This window comes from Petaurus breviceps, unplaced genomic scaffold, assembly GCF_028583685.1.
Source record: "Petaurus breviceps papuanus isolate PSGF00001 unplaced genomic scaffold, PetGlider_PUasm1.0 90734, whole genome shotgun sequence".
Classification (NCBI taxonomy): domain Eukaryota; kingdom Metazoa; phylum Chordata; class Mammalia; order Diprotodontia; family Petauridae; genus Petaurus; species Petaurus breviceps.
The window spans coordinates 6840215-6847600 of NW_027187327.1; the positions used below are offsets into that span (position 1 = coordinate 6840215).

At 36.6% G+C, this 7386-nt stretch overlaps 1 pseudogene; it reads left to right on the plus strand.

Annotated features, from left to right (window-relative positions):
* The first annotated feature begins 320 nt into the window (after positions 1 to 320).
* LOC138145410 (autophagy protein 5-like) lies at positions 321 to 2282 on the plus strand (annotated as a pseudogene).
* The last annotated feature ends 5104 nt before the right edge of the window (positions 2283 to 7386 follow it).

The window sequence follows — 7386 nt, forward strand, 5'->3', positions numbered from 1 at the left end:
TCCACCAATCACCTCCTGGAAAAGATCCCAAAAAGAAAACTCCTAGGAATATTATAGCCAGGTTCTGGAATTCCCAGATCAAGGAGAGAACATTACAAGCAGCCAGGAAGAAACAATTTGAATATTGTGGAAACACAATCAGGATAACACAGGATCTGGCAGCTTCTACATTGAGGGATGGAAGGACTTGGAATATGATATTCAGGAGGTCAAAGGATCTGGGATTGAAACAAAGAATCACCTACCCAGCAAAGCTGAGTATCATATTTCAGGGAAAAATATGTATATTCATTGGAGTAGAGGACCTTAAAGCATGTTTGATGAAAAAACCACCATTGAATAGAAAATTTGACATTCAGATACAAGAAGCAAGAGAAGCATGTCAGAAGGTAAACAGGGAAAAGAAATCATAAGGAACTTATCAAAGTTGAACTATTTACATTCCTACATGGAAAAACAATAATTGTAACTTATGAAACTTTTCTCAGTATGAGAATAGTTGAAGGGAATAGAAATTTATATGTCTATATAGGAGGGTATATGGATGTAGGAATACATATGTGAGGATGTGCATATATGTGTACTGGTATACATAGACAGAGGGTATAGGACCAATTGAATAGGAAGGGATGATACTTAAAAGTTGAAATTAAGAGGTGAAAGAGGAATATAATGAGAGGAGATAGGAAGAGACAGATTGGGGCAAACTATCTCATACAGAAGAGGCAAGTGAAAATTGTTACAATGGAGGGAAAGAACAGGAGGGCAAAAGGGAATGAGTCAACCTTATTCCCATTGAATTTGGCTTAGGGAGGTAATGACATACACATTAAATAGGGTATCTCACCCTACAGGAGAGTAAGGGGGAAGGGGATGAGTGAGGGGATGATGGAAGTGAGGGCAGGCTGGGGGGGGGGGAGGAAAGTTGGAAGCATGCACTTTTGAAAAGGGACAGGATCAAAGCAGAGAATAGAACAAGTGGGGGGGTGGGATAGGATGGAGGGAAATATAGTCAGTCTTTCACAATATATCCACTATGGAAATGTTTTGCATAGCCACACATGTACAACCTATATTGCATTGCTGATCTTCCCAGTAAGGGTGGGTGACAAGGGAGGAAGGGAAAGAATCTGGAATTCAAAGTTTTAAAGTCAAATGTTTAAATATATATATTATTATTATTTTACATGTAATTTGGAAATTAGATATACAGGCACTGGGGCATAGAGATCCATCTTGCCCTACTGGAAAGTTGGAGGGGGATGGGGGAAGATATGGGAGAGAGCAGACTGGGGGAGGGGATATTCAGTGGGATCACTGTTTTGGGGTGGTAGGTAGGGGAGTTGAAATGGGGAGAAAATTTGTAACTCAAAATCTTGTGGAAATGATTGATGTAAAGCAAAAAAATTAAAAAGAGAAAAAAAGAGTAAGTTGCTTGACGTTGTTTATTGACAAAGTGAAAAAGCACTTTCAGAAGGTAATGAGACAAGAATACATTAGTGAGATATGGTTTGAATATAAAGGTACACCTCTGAAATGGTTTGTTGTTTGTTGTTCTTGCATCAAATACAGTTCTTCCTTGGAACATCACAGTACCTTTAAGCTTTCCAGAGAAAGAAAATTCTACATTGTTTATCTAAGGATACAACTGGAATCCATTTTATGTCTTGTATGAAAGAAGCTGATGTTTTAAAGCATAAAAGTCAAATCATCCATGAAATGCAGAAAAAGGATCATAAACAACTCTGGTGTGGATTAAAAAATGAGAAGTTTGGGGGCGGTCAGGTAGCACAGAGAGTAAGAGCACCGGCTTGAGTGTTGGGATGACCTGGAGATCGAATCCCGGGCTCAGACACTTAGCACCCACCAAGAAACACCTGGCCATGTAACCTTGAGCAAGTTACTTAACCCCAATTGCTTAAAAAAAAATGAGAAGTTTGACCAGTTTGTGGCTATTAATCCAAAACTCATAGAATATTCTGCAAAATATAATTAACTTTAAGGCATACTTTTAGAAACATCAGGCAATAACCAAGCAACTTTTGATTTGTAATTTTTTTCAGCCAGTTTCTGCAGGTGGACAATTGCACACATTAGGAAAGCTTTTAAAAGAAGTTTGTCCTTCTGTCATGATTCTTGAAGATGGGACAAAGAAGAATCAAATTACAATTGGTGGAATTGAAGCAATAAAGACACCTTTGCAGTGGCTAAGTAAACATCTCAGCTGACCTGAGAATTTTTTTCATACCAACTTCACTCCAACCAACAGACTGAAGGAGTGACTCTTGTCACCTAAAAAATAATGAGCATGGTCCTTAAACTGGATCAACCTGAGCTTGTCAGTCTTTTCCTAAAATCAGGTCTGGTGGAGGCAACCTGATCAGAAAACCTCCTTGCTCCAATGCAAGACAGACAGGAAAGAAGATTCCATAGTCAGATAAGAGCAGTTGGGCTCACCTCTCTTACTCTATCTACATCACCACTTCTTTCCTCCACTGCCATCATTAAACTTTAGTTGCAACATGAAAGACTTTACAGGACCATTTTAAGTCTTCTGTTTTCTTGTAAAAATATAATGAAGCTGAAATTCAGCCCAAGAAGCAGATGGAAATATGTGCCATTGAATTGTATTTCTGATTAAAAAATTAACAGAGGTATTTCCCAATGTGACCATGGCTGCACTTTTTATAGTGGGAGTCGAAAGACTGGTTAAATTTTTAAGAGAATTAGACTTAAGAAAGTAAAAAAGAAATTCTTTTATCAATAACTTTCAGTAATTTTTTTATAAAAGATTAGATTACCGTGAACCCATCTTTCTTTAATGAGAACTTCCTTAATGTTTACAGTATGTATTGGCATGCAAACAACTTTTAACTTTGAGCAATGAGATTAAAAAAAAACCAAACTTCTAAACATGTTTTGTCATTAAAAATATTATGATTTTGTCACTTTTAAATACTTTCTGACTTCTATATAGCAGGTCACTGTCTATACTGTATGTCAAACAGGTCTTTAGTAGCATGGTGATAGGGCAGAATAACTCATCTGTTAGAGAATTTCTTGCTGCCAATATTTAAATCTTTTCATGAAAATATTTTTTTAACTTGATAACACCCTACAAAAATGTTAAAGTTGATCATTACTATTTTACTTATCCCCATAGGCTGGGTCAGTCACATTTTAATATGATCAACAGATGAATGGGATGCTTTTGCCTACTGGAAAGCCCATTCTCTTCCAAGTTAGCATTTACACTGTCACTGACTGAAATATTTTTAATATGATCCCCTGGCAGTCAGCCCATAACATTTAAATGCAACATATCCTTCATTGCAGTAGCATTCCCTTTACTTTAGCAAATATATTTTTTGTGCATTACAGAGTTTCTTGTGGACTATCCTGCTGTGTGCACCATGTCAACCCATCTGAGTTTGGTAGAACTTTAGCACTGCAGCAGGAATAGCATTAAATTCCAGAACAAAGTGGAAATATTTCCCATTTTTAAAACATATCTAAATGCTGATCACAAATTATGACTTTTTCTTCTTTCTTTTTCATGTTTTTACAGTGGCAGTTGTCTAATCAATAGCAAAAGTAGTCAAAGAAAAGGGAAAAAGTTGTACTCTGTTGAGTAGATATAGTGAGATCCAAAAGCAGAAACAGAGGTGCCATAATGAACAGAGCAAAATAGGAAATAGATAACAATTAGTTAATGCAAATTGAGGAGGAAATAATATTAGAGTAAGAATAAAACCTTACCCAAGTTCCTTAAGGATTAAAGGATGAAAAGCTTAAAAAACATCATTGATTTGTCTTTATCACAAAAACAGTGGTTAATCCAAAGATGATCACTTGCTTTATATGTGTTTATGCTTCTCAGTTTAGAGCTTTTCCCCATAAAGTTTTGACCAACTGAGCTTCATGATCAAAAGGGTAGAAATGCATGGACTACTTCTAAACCTTGGTGAGGAGAGAAAATACTTTTCAGAAAGTGGTGGTGTCATTCTCCACTGATAAGACCAATTTAAAATCTTAGACAGTAGGCTCATGTGAGCTTAAAAAAAAATCCTTATGGAGTGACTAGGTGGCACAGTGAATAGAGCACCGGCCCTGGAGTCAGGAGGACTTGAGTTCAAATGCAGCCACAGACACTTAACACCAAAACTAGCTGTAGGGCAAGTCACTTAACCCCAATTGCCCTACCTTCCCCCTCCAAAAAGCAAAAAAAAAAAAGCCTTACTTTAAGATTTGAAAGTAAGTTTTACCAATACTTTTCCCTTAAAAAAAACAACTACTAAAAACTAACAAAAAACATTTGGTTTATTATATCAGCAACTAAATGTGCTGCTCTCTTCTCCAGTCTTATAATCTTTTGTAAGCCAAGTCTCTGTTGTTCAGTCATAGAATAAAGACAGAAATTAGTGCTTGACTTAAATATCTATTTTTGTTTCTTTTTATTTATTTATTTAAATTTTATGGTTTATTAAAAGAATCAAATTTAAATTACATAACATTTTGTTACTAAATTAAACATTGAGTTTAATGGAGTTAAATATCTTTAAAGGGTCAAAATTAATCATGTCAGAATCACAGCTTACTGACCATTCTAGGAAAGAAACAGCAGTTTCTTTCTACCTCTCAAAAGAGAAGTGATTTTTCACCTACACAATGACTCATTGAATAAAGGCCAGTTTTCTCTATGGCTTTGTAATTTCCTGCCAATAAAGAGTGTTGGAGTAGATTAATTGCTGGCCTAAAGCTTTATTCAGTCTGTACTAATCAATCTCAGTGGCCACTTATTACTTCTTCTATGCCTAATCAATAGTATTTATCCATTAAATAGCTTTTAAAAGATAAATATGCAATAAAACTTCCCACTACCAGGTATATTGTTCTGTCCCAAATTGGCTTAATCCTATCCATATTAACTAACCAAGGCTTGTGTCTCTAATTCAGGCTGACCTGCATTTTCATGTTCATATACATGTTTTTAGAAGCAATAAAAACTTTCTTTCTCTGAAGGAAATCTTAGTTTGCCTATGATGCTCAGCTCCTCTAGGGGGACCCCAACCAAAAGCCATGAATGAAAGACAATGAGGCAAGTCCATTTGAATTTCCAGGTAGTGTGAGAAAGGAGGGGAAACAACTGCAATGGGAAGGGCAATCAGAGTCAATTCAATTCCCTCATTTTAGAGCAGAGGAAATTTACCAAAGATATCAGTGGTAGATAGATCTAGGACTAGAACCCAATTTTCCTGCTCTTCACCAACCTCTCAGCCAATATTCTTTCCACTACACAAGGCAGGGTTTCTTAGGATGTTATTGATATTTTTCCCTCTGTAGTAAACCAAAAAATTTCCCCAGAAGTCTCTATGTTTGCCAGTTCCCATAATCTCCTAAATATAATTGTCTCTTTATTCATTGGGATCCAAGCAAAAATCTTATTATCTTTTGCTTTTCCCTTAGAATGGGAGTTAGTTCTACCTCTGGCTAGTTGGGTCCTTAGTAGGGGAGCTACTATTATTCACAGATTGTTGTTTGTTGTTTGAAGAGGGCCAATGACAACAGGAAGGTGATGTCTTGACTTGCAAGTGAATTTGAATCAAATGAGGCTTTGTTCTTTCTTCCTTCCTTCTTTTCCTCCCTCCCTCCCTCTAAATAGCGACTTATGCCCTTATTTGTGGGTGAAGTGGCCAAAGGAATATAAATTTTGATAACTGAAACCTTGCAAGATATCTTGGGGTTTATAGGCTATTTTTTTCTCTTTCCTACTTATTTATTCTATCGTTTTTTTAAAAAATGGGACAATTAACTCTTTTGTCCCATGCAGTTTCATTTATAATTTCTTGAAATACAGCACTGGAGAAAACCAGGATTTGATAAAGCCCATTGGGATTCAAATAGAGCTACTGGACTATGCCTTAAACCCAAGTCACTCTGGCTCTCACTGACTGGCCAACAATATTTCCCAGACCAAGCCTCACTTGGTCATTGTTTGGATTTTAATGGCTGAGAGTGAGTGTTAATAGATACTGTTTCTCTTCTGGAAAGAAATCCTGAGGGTCTTCCCCCCACCCAGACTATTCTTTTGTTTGGTTAGAAAAAAAAGAGGACTTTTTTTTGCCTCATTTCTTACCTAGTCCAAATCACTGATTGGATGTTTTCTCAGACAGAGACCTGGGAAAGACCTTAGCTTAAAAAGGCCAAGGTCTTTCCTTGCCTCTGGGATCATCTCCAGTCTTTCTGATCTATATCTTGCCACTGGACTCTTTTGTCTCTGGAGGAGAGAGTGAGGCTAGTGATCTTGCACAGCCCTGCCTCAGTTAAATCTGATACACTTGCAAGTCAAGACATCACCTTCCTGATGTCAGTGGTCTGCTTTGAGAATGAAGGACAAAGAATGGTTTTACCTCTAAAATCCTTCCTAAAGAAGTATCCTTAATAGTCTTTATTCTCTTTTGTCATTATTTTTTATTTTCTCTAGTTGTACTCTGTTTCTTGGCAAACTAATCCATTTCCTTGGCTCCAGATATTACCTTTACTCACATCTCCCAATATCTATGATATTTTCCTCCAATTGGAGACCTGCATTCCCTAATATCTGCTAAACATCTCCTTTCTCCTCACTGTTTTTTTTTGGTAACATTGTTTTTTCCTGGTTCACCCCCTCTGTGCCTTCCAAGTTCTTTCTCAATCTCCTTTTCATCATTATTAACAAGATCCTTTCTTTTTCCTTTCCCTCACCTATCTTCTCTCCTCTCCTTTCCTCTCTTTTCCTTCTCTTTCTTTTCCTTTTACTTTTCCCTGCCCTTATCCCTTTCTTTTATTTTCCCTTCAATTATTCCTCTCCTTCACTCTTGCCTCCCCCCTTTCTTTCTCGTTTAATCTCCTCAATTCTCCCTGGTTCAATTATTATACAGTTTAGATTATTATAATTATATTTATATTATTATACCTCAATGAACTATATAGTTAATTCCCAAATCTACATATCTGGCTCTTAAATTTCTCCTGAGTTCTGGTACAATACTGTCAACTGTCTTTTGGATATCTTTATCTGAATGCCTATAGTTATCTCAAACTGATTAGGTCCAAAATGAAATTTAATATTTTACACACACACACACACGTACTTTGTCTTAACTTCCCTATTCCTGTCAAGGTCATTAACATTCATCTAATATTGAGGCTCACAACCTCAGGGTTGCTTCCACTTCTTCACTCATTTACCCTCTTTCATTCCCTTCTCACCACTCCCAACTACCATATTCAATCACCACTCATCTGCACAATGATATAGCCTCTTAATTGGCCTTCTGCTTCCAGTTTCCACACTCTAATCTATTCTAGACATATTTGCCAAATTGATATTCCTCTACTAGTTCT